Source organism: Primulina eburnea, chromosome 7 (genome assembly GCF_022965805.1).
Source record: "Primulina eburnea isolate SZY01 chromosome 7, ASM2296580v1, whole genome shotgun sequence".
NCBI classification, from domain to species: domain Eukaryota; kingdom Viridiplantae; phylum Streptophyta; class Magnoliopsida; order Lamiales; family Gesneriaceae; genus Primulina; species Primulina eburnea.
Genome location: NC_133107.1, coordinates 22,435,106 through 22,451,644, shown reverse-complemented (window position 1 = coordinate 22,451,644; position 16,539 = coordinate 22,435,106). Strand labels below are relative to the sequence as shown.

Below are 16,539 nucleotides of genomic sequence, written 5' to 3'. Positions count from 1 at the left end.
TTATAGAATTAAATTATTTTCCCAACTATATCCTTCCGAATCGATTTAAATTAAGTGTGATGATATTATATGATTTTGCCTTTCTTAAGATTATGAGATAATTGTGCAAATATATTGTTGACTATTGAGATATTATATTTATGATTTGATAAGATATGATATCAATGTTTAAATAGAGTTTATTTCTAATTAAACTCTTACTTTCCTTGCTTAATAGGTTTCCTTATGAGATAAGACTCTCATCTATAAAAAGGAAAACCTAGGACTTTGATGGCGGCCGTTTTCTACTCGAAGTAATACGCACACTTTGCACGTTCTGAATCTCAGAGTAAATTGTTGTCAACGTTGCTGCTTTGAAGACTGCCGATAACAAGTGTTGCCTTGAATGTTGGGAACATCTGAAGACAACATCTGTGCAGAAGTTGGCTGAAGACTGTTTTCTTGGATTCCCTTTTGGCATCAATTTTTAGCTTTCTTGATTAAGTTTTTATTCTGGTTATTTGTTTTAGAAAGCATTTGTTTTTTCAACTTGTTGAGGAAATTAATTTTAGTTTTGATCACTAGTGATAGGTTTCTGTGTAAATGGTTACGTTTTCTAGTGATTAATTTTTGCCATAAGGCACCGCACAAGTATTTATACTTGTGCATATTTAATCTTGTCCATTTATTTATGTCAAGTCAATTTGTTTTATAAAAGTTAATTTTTCGCTGCATTAAGATGTTGTCCGAGATGTTGTAACATCTGGCACAACATTTAATTCTGATAAAACACGAATTTACTATTTTACATCATATTCTGATTTTTTTTTATTTTCTATATCTGTCGGACAAAATAATCCTTACAGCTTTCAATCGTGGACCTAATTAGGCGATCAAGGTTGAAGAGCCGTCCGTAGGGATTTACAAGAAGGACTATCTCCGAGTAAAAATCGGAATAGTTTGGAGTCCAGCGTTAAGAACGAAAATGTATAATTCTAAACGTCCGATGAATGTTTCTAAACACACGACGCCCAAGAAAAAAAATTTTAAACTTTCGTTGCCTCTTGGGTGCGAGAATACAATGTCCCAACAGTGGTATCAAAGCTGGTTATTTTAAATCGTGTGTTTTAAATTAAATTGTGTTGAGTTTATTATTTCTAACTGCGTAAGAATTTTTAAGAAAAATGTCACTCAAATTTTTTTTTTTCAAAAACCAAAGTTAAAAAAAAAATTTGGGGTCTGCCCGTAACTGTTCCGGGTAGACGCGCGCAATGCCGCGCGGCGTGCTCACAGCGCGCGCACGGCCTACGCGCACAGCCGCGCCCGCCAGAGCCCGATCGGATCAAGCACCAGACAGGGCAATTTTCTGATTTTTCAAAATTTTGAGTTAAATTGATATTTTATGAAAATATAGACGGTTTTATCCCTACAACAATTTTGATAAAAATGTATTTCTTAAAAAATAAATAATTAAAATATGATTTTAATTATTTATAGTAAAAAATGTTTTACAAGAAATTTAATTATTTGAAATTAAATAAAAGTGTTTATTTAATTTGATAATTATGGCAGTTAGTGATAATTTACGAGATACACGATTTATTGATAATATGTGATATTATCGGATTTATATAATATATGATATTATATGTTAAAAGAATGATCGAGAGCCATGACCAATGTGCTAGGTGTATGTTAGGATATTTTACGTGTTGTAATTTTTGATTATTTGATAATTAATCATTTATCTAATGTTTGGTTGAGTGGATTAAAAAAAGATAGATGAATAGTCAAACAGTTATATAATGTTTGGTTAAAATTTTAAGATATTTTAATAATAATCTTGACCCGATTTAAGACTCAATTTTGTGAATAACTATTTGATTATTAATCTAACAAATCAAATGTGATAAGCTATCAAAATTCAACAAATTACATTTATCTACTCTTATTGCTTTCAAAACTCTACTCACTTTGCGACGTCAAGCGGTAGCTGAATCTCAATTGCAGGTACTCTTGCTCTCACCTCAATCGATTCTCCATCTTGGTTCACCTCAAACGATTCTTCAATTAATGGTAATAATCATAAGTTTGTTGACAAAAACTGAGGTTTGTTCTTGTTTCCCACCTGTTACTGAAATCTTGTGTTTTATGGAAACCATTGATAATAGTGTGGGTTCATATATAGTGTTGTCTTCATTTTCGGCATTGCTTGATTTTGCTTTTGCTTTTGTTTTTGTTTTTTTTCTTCAGTTTCATCTGTAAAATCTAACATGATTCATGACAAATTATAATTCAAACACATATAATTTGACATATATATATATATATATATATGTATATATATATATATATATATATATATATATATATAGATCTTAAAACTTCGTAATAATCACATTCCATTAGTTACAAAAATAATTAATTACTAACCTTTGTTTATCATAGATTCTTCTGCTGCGCAATTGAAGAAAACGATTTCCCTCTCTTTCCTAATTCTCGAGTTACAGAGCTTTCTCTTGAGTGATAGATTATGATATATGTGCTCCTCTCTTATAGGGAGATAGAGGACCGTTTCACATAAATCGGATAAAATGACACGTTCTATCAATGTGTGTTAGTAGTATAAAACCACTCTGACCAATTCAACTTCCAGTGAGTTGAAAGGAAGGTCCTAGAATATCATTCTTATTCGTTTAATAATAAGAATTATCTATTAAATCATAAATTAGATATTAAAATATTAATTAAATATCTAATAATAATGTGGCACATGGGCCACAAAACTAACATTCTCTCACTTGGCCCATGTGATAGAACTAATTATTATGGTTTAAATAAATAACAACTTAATGCTTAGAGCATAAACTTAAAGATATTTATTTATTGGTCACATCATAACATCATAAAATAAGTATACATTAATATGAGTCATGGTGGTTCTACATCATTAATTCGACATAGTTTATTCCATGTGCCACAATATTAATGTTTACATAATATGACTCATAAACGAAAAATTAGTGTCTTTGTTAAGACTAAAACAGTCAACTTCATACACATAATAATAACAAACATAATGTTGTTAGATATCAGAAACAATATATTAATAAGCTCACATTGATATGTCAAATCAATGAAATTCATCAGAATCTTTTTATAATGCTCATTCGTTCAACATGTTCAATAAATGTCTTGGGAGGTAACCCTTTTGTCAACGGATCCGCAATCATGAGGTTTGTACTAATATGCTCAGTTGACACCTTTTGTTTTTGAACTTCTTCTTTAACGACAATATATTTTAATTCCATGTGCTTTTCACCTTTAGAATACTTGTTGTTTCTTGAAAAGAAGACTGCTACAGAATTATCACAATAAATTTTCAGTGGCCTGGAAATACTGTCGACTATTCCAAGTCCTGAAATAAAGTTTCGCAGCCAATTCCCTTGAATTGTGGTTTCAAAACATGCCATAAATTCATCTTCCATACTGGATGTTGCAATTACAGACTGTTTCACACTTTTCCATGAGATTGCTCCTCCAGCTAAAAGAAACAAATAGCCAGATGTAGACTTTCTTGTATCAACACATCCGGAAAAATTTGAATCTGAATATCCAATCACTTCTAGATGATCGGATCTTCGATAAGTAAGCATATGATCTTTTGTTCCTTGAAAGTACCTCAATACTTTCTTTGCTGCTTTACAGTGTTTTAAACTTGGATTACTCTTAAAACGACCAAGCATTCCAACAGCAAAACTGATGTCTGGCCTCGTACAAGTTTGTGCATACATCAAGCTCCCAATAATGGATGCATAAGGAATGTCATTCATTTGTTTTTGTTCCAATTCATTCTTTGGACATGATCGAGCAAAACTTGCACTGTGAATTCCCCAATAAAATATGATTTTGTATGCTCAAAAAGTAATCGCAAGTGCACGATGTCAAGTAATAATATAGTGTATGTGAATACGAGTATCGTTCCGCTGAAGACTGTATTTAACAATTATTATTTTAGTTATTAAACTTTAGCTACGAAAAGTGATTGGTTGTGTTATAACTAATAAAATGCAAGAAAATTAACTAAACAAGTTCAAAGATTAAATGATAAAATATGATTGCTAAATCGATTGATTAAATTTCAAATGATAAAAGAATTTGTTGGGAATTCTGGTTCACCTACCCCTTATTAATTAATTAATTCGTTCGATTGTGTTCTACGCTTCCGACAGGATTTCCTATTCAATTGAACACACTCTCTCGAGCTATGCCAAACTAATTCACTCAATGAAGTAATTAAATGTCTTTAATTATTTATCAAGAATGAATCGCATTTCGATTGATGAAATCCCCTAGTTTTCGACCCTAAGGACTATGACTATCGGCACGTATCCAATTTCATATATCTATGCAAATTGTATATCCGCGAATTATACTACTAGTTCTTATCACAAGTTATTCTCTCGAACTCACTCGCGATATAAAAACGGTGTTAAAGTTAGCTACGCTCTAACAACACAATAAAACAATAGTATAACCAAGAACAAATCACAAATCGAAATATGAATTAACTAGATCAAAGTTTTGGGGTAGGATCCCCTTTAATCCCAACAAATATGAAAGTTTAGCTACTAGAATTCATAATTAAAATAAGCAAAACAATATTTAAATAAAGGAAAATAAACTAGAAATACGAGACGTGACGAAATCTGCGAAGAACGATGCCCGGAAACCGTCGAATCTTCAGTCCAAGTGCCCAAGCTCTCTCCAAACTCGATCACCGCTGCCAAAATCCCTGAATGATCCTCAAAAGTCGACCAATAATCTTTCCATAGCAGCCACACTCCCAAATTAAGGTAAGAAATCGCGCACAATAATCTTCCAAAAATAGGCGGCGCTCGGGCGGTAGAAAACCTCGAGCGCCACACTCTCTGTAACTTCCCTCGGCTGGTGCGGCATTCGCGCTCGGGCGGTAGAAAAGCACCGCCCGAGCGCCAACTTCCTGTCTTGGCACTTCAACTTCTCGCGCTTGAGCGGTATAAAAGTACCGCTCGGGCGCCAACTTTCTGTAAGGATGACTTCGGAGGCATTTTCTCGCGCTCGGGCGGTAGAAAAGCACCGCCCGAGCGCCAACTTTCTTTTCTTGGTCCTTCAGTTATTCACTTCTCGCGCCCGGGCGGTAGAAATGTACCGCTCGGGCGCCGCTTGTTCTGTCCAAATTCTTGAGTCTTCCACCTTTCGCTCTGATTTTCGTTCTCCGACCATTTTTCCTGCAGATTCATCACACACAAGTGAGACATGATAAAATGCAAATAATTACTATAAAATGAACAAAATGTATATGAAATGCTTGCATGCACAATGTAAACACAACTAAAACTAATGCAATAAACACGTAAAAACACCACCTATCAACCCCCTCATACTAACCTTTTGCTTGCCCTAAAGCAAAATAGGTTACAAACCATAACCAATCATTACGAAACAGACTCAAAACGAAGGTATGAAGATAACGAAAGTGATGGTGAAGTAGCAAACTGACATCCAGCCTCAGCTGGTTTGTGAACCACATACAATTAGTCAAATCACAACATTCATCAACGCCCCTTTCAAAGCACCTTATAGCAATTTGATTTTGACCAGAAAGTGTGGTCGTGTATGTGCTGTGGGTCTCACTAGCTCGTGCTTCAGACAGTTTCATTTGCAAATCATGCGAGCCACCAAATCAACAGTTCAATGCAAGTTTCCCTATCCCGAGTTCTGTTTCTAGTCCTGACCAACAAGTGAACACAAAGCGGCTGATTTTCAAGGTTGTGCATCAGGAATTGGGAAGTCAATTTCATGAGGTTTCGAATGGCTAAAGAAGATGGGACGTACACTGATCATTTTCATTATGCACTTGTCAGAATTTTTATCTGACATTCCTCAACGCCTTACTTCTCCATCTATTTAGCCTTGGGATAGGATTTCATCCCTTTTTGGCTCCCCCACACCTTACATCCCATTTTTTCATTTACAACACTCTTGTTGTAATATTTCTCAATTTTTTTTTTTTGTTTTTGTTTTTTTTTTTTTGGTGCATAATTTTCTCAAGTGTGCTCCCTAACTTTTGAGTATATGGAATGCTTGTTTAGTTGGCTTAGGGATAACTCTTGAGGTAGTATGAACAATTGGGACGGAAGTTATTCCGGTGGGTTCAAATGATCTACGCTATTTCATGTTACTGGTCGGTCGCTACTGTCAACACAATTCATTCAAGTTCGACTTGCATCTCATGTTATTTCAGTTCCTCCCACAGATTCTTAAACTCGACTATCGTGTATACTACTAATAATACCCACAATGTACGCATATAAAATAAACATTTCATTTCACTGGGTATTCATAACGTGTGATACGACTAAGTAACATGCAGTTCATTCATCCCACAATCATCATCGGCTACCAATTTACTAATGTCACCATCACTGCTACTCATGCAAGACACAGACGAATGCAAACAACGAAGAAGACGTATAACGACCCCCTCATACTAGTCGTGTGCAATGTCCCCATTGCACAAAAGACTAAAACATAGACATGCAAACACAAATGCAGACTAATAAACATGAAAGCGAATAAACATGCTAGACGGAAACAACGAAAAAGAAAGAAAAAACAGGAAACAGCTAAAAGGAAAAAAATAAATGTGCAAAAGAGGGGATACAGTAAACTTCCCTGATCAAGTGTCATCCTCATCGTGCTCCGGCGGTGGCACTCCTGCGGCCTCCCCATGTTGAGAATAATCATACTGGAACTAGAATTGGGGGGGAGGTAGCAGAGTCGGTGGAATGGTGGACGGGTCAACGCCCCCGTGCACAAGCATCGAGCGCATCATGTAGTCCAGGTGAGACAAATGGTCTGCGACGTACGAATTGAACTGGCCCTGATGAGCTTGGAAGGCTAGATTTTCATCCATTTTATCATTCGTCGTTCGCCTGCGGGGTTGTGGTGGGCGGCGGCGTGGAGCGGCGGCGCTAGAGCCACCTAAATTTTCCTCCTCAGTGGGGAAGTCAATCTGTCGCTTGGCATGCTTTCGCTTATCGTCTTCGATGGAAATCGGCTTCATGGGTTGAATCCACTCCTCGTCGTCCCGGAATAGAACTCCCGCACGAGCACAAAACTCGGATATAATTGTCGGGAAGAACAGACCGACGTGACTGTTGTGAGCACACAACATGATTTGAGAGTGGATAAGTGTGCCCACATTCACGTCGTAGCCGTGAGTTAACGCAAAAAGGAGAACCGCTCGTTCCTTTTGGACCTCGCTCTTATGCGAGACCGGCATCATCCGTCGGGCCACAAATAAGTACCACATGGCAGCGTCAACGGTCAAGAATTTCTCGTCGAAACAGCTCGGCGGTCCGCCCACTGGTTTCCACATCGCACCCGCACCCGGATGGCATACCGCGGTGATAATCAAGTCATAGTTCGGGTCAGCAGCTAAAGCCTCAAAACGAGAGTTGTCGACCTCCGCCGTTTCCAACAGTGCATTGATAGTTGCCGAGTCACACGGGACATGTACACCCCGAACAAACACCGTCCCATTTCTCCCCTCCATAGCATTCGCGTAAAATTCATGTACCACCGAAACTACCGCCGCCTTAGGTTGATTGGAAAAATTTTTCCATCCGCGCCGTTCCAATTCTATCCGAGTTCCTATGTGCCTATCGGCAGATTCTTTTCGGAATCCCCTCTCTACTATCGGATTTCTATTTATCTTGGCATGCTCATACCTAGCCCGAGCTCCCTCACTAACAAAGTGATGCCTATCAAAAGTCGAAGAAGAGGAAGAAGCGGAAGTACCTCTTTGTTTCTTCTTTGGAGCCATGGTAGTGGATGAGAGAGATTTTGGGGGAATCGGAGAAGATGACGCTTGAATTCCGAAGGAGGAGCTTGCCCACGATGCTTGAGTCTTGATGGTAGGAGAGATTGCCTGCAAAAATTTGAGAGTAGAGTGGAAGAGGGTTAGGGATTTGGGGAGAAATTGGGGGAGATGTGCGCGCAGAATGAAGAAAAGGAAAGGAAATCGCGCATATAAAGTAATCTCGCTCGAGCGGTAAAAATTACCGCTCGAGCGCCAACCTCTCTGGACATAAAAGTCAGAGGTAAGCGGGCGCGCTCGAGCGGTAGGAAATCACCGCCCGAGCGCCAACTTTCTGTAAGCCAAGGGAAGTTTCGCGCTCGAGCGGTATAAAAATGCCGCCCGAGCGCCAACATTCTGCCAGAATCGAGAATTTTTTTTTTTTGAAACAAAATTGAAGAACAAGAAACGAGATTAACAATAAATACGAATAAAGATGACAATAATCGAAATTGAATTAAATGCAAGATAAGGGAAAAAGAAGAGTTCTCAATTTATAGTCGAGAGCTTGACTGTCGGTCCGTCTCAGTTCGGATTCTCTTGGAACCGTGTGATTCCAAGTTGTGGCTCAACTGTGCCACCCATGTAGTGCTTTAGGCGCTGGGCATTGACCGTAAATGTCCCATCTTTTCCATCTTTCAATTCCACAGCTCCCGATGGATAAACTTTTGAGATCACGAATGGACCGGACCATCGCGACTTCAATTTACCGGGAAACAAGCGCAACCGGGAGTTGTAGAGCAGAACACTTTCACCCTCCTTAAATTCTCTCTCGATGATTCTTTTGTCATGAGCCTTTTTGGTTTTCTCCTTGTAAGACAGTGCAAGATCGTAAGCCAAATTGCGGAACTCCTCCAACTGGTCCAATTGAAGCAAACGCTGTTCACCTGCATCAGTAAAATTAAAGTTCAGCGCATTTGTTGCCCAATATGCCCGATGCTCCAACTCGATAGGTAAATGACATGCTTTACCAAATAACAACCTATACGGTGTAGTGCCTATAGGTGTTTTAAAAGCAGTCATATATGCCCATAGAGCATCATCTAACCTCACCGACCAGTCTTTCCTACTGACGCCTACCACTTTCTCCAGAATTCTCTTTATCTCTCGGTTCGACACTTCCACTTGACCACTCGTCTGGGGGTGATAAGGGGTAGAGATCTTATGTGTGACACCATATTTGCTTAAAAGTTTTTCAAAGAGTTTGTTGCAAAAATGAGTGCCACCATCACTAATGATTGCTCGTGGTGTTCCAAAGCGGTTAAAAATGTTTTTCTTCAAAAATTTTAGAACCACTTGAACATCATTAGTGGCGTATGCTTCCGCCTCTACCCACTTAGACACATAATCCACCGCCACCAAAATGTATTTTTTCGTGAGAGAACTGGGAAACGGTCCCATGAAATCTATTCCCCACACATCAAAAACCTCACACTCAATGATATTATTTAAAGGCATTTCGTGACGGTTAGAGATGTTACCTGTCCGTTGGCATTTATCACATGCTAGCACATAAGAACGAGCATCTTTAAAGAGGGTTGGCCAATAAAAGCCACGTTCGAGTACCTTAGATGCCGTCCTCGTTGGTCCAAAGTGACCATCTACCTCACGGTCATGGCAATGAGTAAGAATCGATCCCATCTCTTCATCTGCCACACATCTCCGAATCATAGAATCTGCACAAATCTTAAACAAGAAAGGATCCTCCCAAAAATAATATTTCACGTCCGAAAAGAATTTCTTTCTTTGGTGAAATGTTAGATTTGGGGGAGGTGAGCCTGTAACAAGAAAATTCGCAAGATTTTCATACCATGGACAATTTTTTACCTCAAACAACTGCTCATCCGGAAACCAATCATTAATCGCATCAGTCACACAATCATTACTGATAAATTCTAATCTAGACAAATGATCTGCAACCACATTCTCAACACCCTTCTTATCTTTTATTTCCACATCAAATTCTTGCAATAATAAAATCCATCGAAGTAAGCGTGGCTTTGCATCTTTCTTTGCAAGTAAATATTTAAGGGCAGAGTGATCAGTAAACACAATTACTTTCGACAAAACAAGATAAGCATGAAACTTGTCAAGTGCAAACACCACTGCAAGTAACTCTTTTTCGGTGGTGGCATAATTCAATTGTGCTTCATCTAGAGTCCTACTTGCATAGTATATGGTGTGAAATACCTTGTTTTGTCATTGTCCGAGGACAGCACCTACCGCAGTATCGCTGGCATCACACATGATCTCAAAGGGTAGATCCCAATCTGGTGCCACCAAGACAGGAGCCGTCACTAAGCGCTCTTTCAACTTCTCGTATGCCTGCAAACAATCAGAATTGAAATCAAAAGGTACATCTTTCATGAGTAAAGAAGATAAAGGTTTTGCAATTTTAGAAAAATCTTTGATGAAACGTCGATAAAAACCGGCGTGGCCTAGAAAACTTCTAACTCCCTTTATGGACGCCGGAGGTGATAAGTTCTTGATAACTTCAACTTTTGCCTTATCCACCTCTATTCCGTGCCCCGAAACCTTGTGCCCTAGGACAATTCCCTCTTGTACCATAAAGTGGCATTTTTCCCAATTAAGCACCAAGTTTGTCTCCTCACATCTCCTCAACACTACCTGCAAGTTCTGCAAACAATCATTAAAAGACGAGCCAAAAATCGAGAAGTCATCCATAAATATCTCAAGAAAAGTTTCAATCATATCATGGAATATAGCAGTCATGCATCGCTGAAAAGTGGCAGGGGCGTTACACAAACCAAATGGCATCCGTCTAAAAGCAAAAGTGCCATAAGGACAAGTGAAAGTGGTTTTCTCTTGGTCCTCGGGCGCAATCATGATTTGGTTATACCCAGAATACCCATCTAAAAAACAATAGAACTCATGACCCGCTAACCTCTCAAGCATTTGATCAATAAAGGGAAGGGGAAAGTGATCTTTACGGGTAGCATCATTCAATTTCCTATAATCAATGCACACACGCCATCCCGTAACAGTCCTAGTGGGTATTAATTCATTATTTTCATTTGTGATAACAGTAATCCCACCTTTCTTTGGCACACACTGAACAGGACTTACCCATGCACTATCAGATATAGGATAGATAATACCTGCGTCGAGAAGCTTAATTGTTTCAGCCTTTACTACCTCTTGCATCTTTGGATTTAATCGTCTTTGAGGTTGCACAAGAGGTGAGTACTTCTCTTCCATCAAGATCTTGTGCATGCAGACGGATGGATTTATTCCTTTGATATCTGCCACCTTCCACGCAAATGCACCCTTGTGCGCTTTCAAAACTTCCAACAGCTTGTCCTCCATCACATCTGTCAAAGCAGCAGAAATAATGACAGGTAAAGTGTTATTCTCACCTAAGTATACGTACTTGAGGTGTAGTGGCAACGGCTTTAGCTCAAGCGTTGGTGGATCCTCGATGCTTGACCTTTGAGGGGTCAAATCTCTTCGTTCTCCTAGATCCTCCAGTCGCATCCTCATTGGCCTTCTCCATGGTTGGTTGGCATTAAAGTGTGCCACAATTTCAGCTCTTTCTTCGTCTAACTCCTCTTCTCCCAATTCAGTATTGATAGTGGCCTCCAAAAGGTCCCTAAGAGCATCCTGCACATAGTTGGATACAAGAGAGTCAAACGCATCAATTCTAAAACAACTATCAGAATGCAGTGTGTGCCTAAGTTCATTAAAAACATCAAATGTAATCTCTTCTTCGCCCACTCTCAATCTCAACTTTCCCTCTTGCACATCAATAAGTGCCTTGCCAGTTGCAAGGAATGTTCTCCCCAAAATTAGAGGCATCTCTGTATCCTCCTCCATGTCGAGCACCACGAAGTCTGCAGGAAAAATGAATTTGTCCACTTTTACTAGCACATCCTCAATCACTCCGCGGGGGTACTTGACAGACCTGTCAGCCAGTTGCAAGGACATCCTCTTCGGCTTAGGCTCTCCTAATCCGAGTTTCCTGAAAACAGATAGAGGCATAAGATTAATACTTGCACCAAGGTCACACAATGCTTTACGAAAAACTACATCACCAATCATGCAAGGGATAGAAAAACTCCCTGGGTCTTTTAGTTTTGGTGGGATTTTGTTTTGCACCAAAGCAGAGCAACTTTCGGTCAAATTTACCGTCATGTGATCCTCCAATTTTCTCTTGTTGGCTAAGATGTCCTTCAAAAATTTAGCATAACTAGGCATTTGCATCAAAGCATCGGCAAAAGGAATATTAATATGAAATTTTTTAAATACCTCTAAAAACTTACCGAATTGTGCATCTAGTTTTGCCTTTTTTAATGCTGCAGGAAAAGGCGAAGGGATAACAATCTTAGGTTGTGCAGTGAGTGCTGGTATAGAGTTAGATGACTTACCTTGAGATGTCACAGCATGTTCATCCGACACTTGGCTTTTCTCTTTTTCTCTAGGCTCCAAAACTTTTCCGCTCTTCAACTCAATGGCCTTCACTTGCTCTTTTGGATTAGTCTCTGTGTTACTTGGCAAGGTGCCCGGCTCTCGATTTGCTATCATCTTGGCCAACTGTCCAATATGAGTCTCTAGTCCCTTTATTGATGCGTCTTGGTTTTGGAGTCGAGTTTCAGTGGACAAAATAAATTTAGACATCATCTTTTCCAAGTTAGACTTTTCTTCTTTGGGAGGATCGGATCTGTACATCGGCTGTTTTCCAAATTGTTGTCCTCCCTGTGGTCGATTCTGACTGTTTTGGCCACCCCATGAGAAGTTGGGATGTTGCCTCCATCCAGGATTGTATGAATTCGAATACGGATCATTCCTTGGACGGTGGTTGACTCCCACTTGATTGACCAATACCCCGTTTTGCACATAGAAGGGGTTGTCAGCTTGACAGTCCGGCGCATCGTGTTCACCTCCACATTTCTCACAGAATATCTCTTGAAGACGCATAGCCGTGCCACCCATGTTCAAGCCATCCAGTTTCCTGTTTAAGACATCAAGTTGTGCAATAATAGCAGATAGATCAGTTACCTAGTGAACCCCTGCACTTTTCCGCTGATTTTTCCTGTCAGATTGAGGGTGATAACTGCTAGCAGCCATCTCCTCCAGTAGCTCATATCCTTCCTCAGCAGTTTTTCTCAATAGATTTCCACAAGCAGCAGCATCTATCATAGTACGATTAGGAGTAAGTAAGCCATAATAGAAGGTTTGAACGACTAACCCAAGTGGCAACTCGTGATGTGGGCATCTTCGTAATAGATCTTTGAAACGCTCCCACGCCTCATATAGTGACTCTTGATCGAACTGAGCAAATGTTGTGATGTCTGTCCGCAGCTTCATGGTCTTCGATGGAGGAAAGTATTTGATGAGAAACGCCTTCGCCATGTCCTCCCATGTAGCGATCGAACCTACAGGTAAACAATTCAACCAAGCTTTAGCTTTATCACGCAAAGAGAAAGGAAATAAATACAGTCTAACAGCATCATCAGAAACTCCATTAAATTTAAAAGTATCGCAAATCTCAAGAAAATCCGCGATGTGTGTGTTTGGATCGTCCACAGCAGTTCCTCCAAATTGGACGGTGTTCTGAATCATCTGGATAATGGCTGGTTTGATTTCGAATTGGTTTGCTCGCACAATCGGCCTCACAATGCTGGGGCGTGCACCATCCAAAGAAGGCTGGGCATATTCTAACATGGGTATGCGGCGTGGCATCTCAATTCGTCTCTCGTTTTGGCGCTCCGCCTCCTGCTCTTGTTCGTGCCTCTCCATCAGTTCCTTAAGTCTTTGCTGTTGTCTTCGCCTGCGGAAAGTCTTTTCAATTTCAGGGTCACACTCAAGCTCCAAGTCAAGTAACTTTGGCATGCACCGGAAGAGATATCTGAATTAAAATATGGAGTGTTAGTTCAATAAAAATAAAATACACTAAAGAAAATAACTAGAAATATAATTGTAGATTAACAGTCCCCGGCAACGGCGCCAAAAACTTGATCGAGCAAAACTTGCACTGTGAATTCCCCAATAAAATATGATTTTGTATGCTCAAAAAGTAATCGCAAGTGCACGATGTCAAGTAATAATATAGTGTATGTGAATACGAGTATCGTTCCGCTGAAGACTGTATTTAACAATTATTATTTTAGTTATTAAACTTTAGCTACGAAAAGTGATTGGTTGTGTTATAACTAATAAAATGCAAGAAAATTAACTAAACAAGTTCAAAGATTAAATGATAAAATATGATTGCTAAATCGATTGATTAAATTTCAAATGATAAAAGAATTTGTTGGGAATTCTGGTTCACCTACCCCTTATTAATTAATTAATTCGTTCGATTGTGTTCTACGCTTCCGACAGGATTTCCTATTCAATTGAACACACTCTCTCGAGCTATGCCAAACTAATTCACTCAATGAAGTAATTAAATGTCTTTAATTATTTATCAAGAATGAATCGCATTTCGATTGATGAAATCCCCTAGTTTTCGACCCTAAGGACTATGACTATCGGCACGTATCCAATTTCATATATCTATGCAAATTGTAGATCCGCGAATTATACTACTAGTTCTTATCACAAGTTATTCTCTCGAACTCACTCGCGATATAAAAACGGTGTTAAAGTTAGCTACGCTCTAACAACACAATAAAACAATAGTATAACCAAGAACAAATCACAAATCGAAATATGAATTAACTAGATCAAAGTTTTGGGGTAGGATCCCCTTTAATCCCAACAAATATGAAAGTTTAGCTACTAGAATTCATAATTAAAATAAGCAAAACAATATTTAAATAAAGGAAAATAAACTAGAAATACGAGACGTGACGAAATCTGCGAAGAACGATGCCCGGAAACCGTCGAATCTTCAATCCAAGTGCCAAAGCTCTCTCCAAACTCGATCCCCGCTGCCAAAATCCCTGAATGATCCTCAAAAGTCGACCAATAATCTTTCCATAGCAGCCACACTCCCAAATTAAGGTAAGAAATCGCGCACAATAATCTTCCAAAAATAGGCGGCGCTCGGGCGGTAGAAAAGTACCGCTCGAGCACCACACTCTCTGTAACTTCCCTCGGCTGGTGCGGCATTCGCGCTCGGGCGGTAGAAAAGCACCGCCCGAGCGCCAACTTCCTGTCTTGGCACTTCAACTTCTCGCGCTCGAGCGGTATAAAAGTACCGCTCGGGCGCCAACTTTCTGTAAGGATGACTTCGGAGGCATTTTCTCGTGCTCGGGCGGTAGAAAAGCACCGCCCGAGCGCCAACTTTCTGTCTTGGTCCTTCAGTTATTCACTTCTCGCGCCCGGGCGGTAGAAATGTATCGCTCGGGCGCCGCTTGTTCTATCCAAATTCTTGAGTCTTCCACCTTTCGCTCTGATTTTCGTTCTCCGACCATTTTTTCCTGCAGATTCATCACACACAAGTGAGACATGATAAAATGCAAATAATTACTATAAAATGAACAAAATGTAAATGAAATGCATGCATGCACAATGTAAACACAACTAAAACTAATGAAATAAACACGTAAAAACACCACCTATCAGGACATTGCATAAGACCAAATTTATCTCCTTTTTGAATTGGAACTATACTTGATGAGAATTTTTCCATCTTAAATCTCTCCAGAACTTTGTTAATGTTTGCTTTTTGAGACAACCCTAGCATTTCTTGTGATCTATCTCGAAATATTTCAATTCCGGTCAAATAGTTTGCTTCACCCATATTTTCCATTTCAAATTTATTAGAGAGAAATTTCTTGGTCTCATGTAATAAACCAAGATTATTCGTTGCAAGCAAGATATCATCTACATACAGAATAAGAAAAATAAACTTGCTCCCATTGATTTTCAGATATACACGCCGATCAGTAGTGTTTTCCTTAAATCCAAAAGAAGTGATGGTATCATTGAACTTAAAATACCATTGGCGAGAAGCTTTTTTAAGTCCGTATATTGATTTCTTAAGTTTACAAACCATGTGTTCCATTCCATCTATGGAAAACCTTCAGGTTGATCCATATAAACTTCTTCCTCTAAATTCCTATTCAAAAAGGCAGTTTTCACATCCATTTGGTGAAGCTCTAAGTCATAATGAGCCACCAAAGCCATTATAATTCTAAATGAATCTTTCTTAGAGACGGGTGAAAAGTTTTCTTTGTAATCAATACGACTTTTCTGAGTGAATCCTTTGGTGACAAGTCTGGCCTTGTATCTTTCAATATTTTCATTAGAGTTGTATTTGGTCTTAAAAACCCATTTACATCCGACTTTCTTACGACCTTCTGGTAATTCAACAAGATCCCAGACTTCATTATGAGCCATTGATTCCAACTCTTCTTTCATGGCATCTAACCATTTATTAGAGTTATTGCCCTTTATGGCTTGTGAAAAAGAAGCTGGATCATCATCGATTCCTATATCAAATTCATATTCTTGAAGATAAACCACATAATCATAAGAAATAGCATGCTTTTTTTTGTCTTTCAGACCTTCTTAATGACATTTCATGTGTTTCATCCACGGTAGGTTCATTGATATTGATTTAATTTATAGGAGTTTGATCATTTACATGTCCTTGCAAGTTGTATGGGTTCAACAATGTAGGAACAAAAACATGAGAAAAAGTTTTAGGTAAATGAATATCTACCCTTACTTCTTCAGTGTCCACTTTA

The 16,539-nt window shown here is 39.0% G+C and overlaps 1 non-coding gene across 1 annotated transcript; it reads left to right on the top strand.

Moving 5' to 3' along the window:
• The first annotated feature begins 13,097 nt into the window (after positions 1 to 13,097).
• LOC140837516 (small nucleolar RNA R71) lies at positions 13,098 to 13,203 on the top strand. The gene has a single exon (XR_012119348.1). It is a non-coding gene; the product is annotated as a small nucleolar RNA R71 (small nucleolar RNA).
• The last annotated feature ends 3,336 nt before the right edge of the window (positions 13,204 to 16,539 follow it).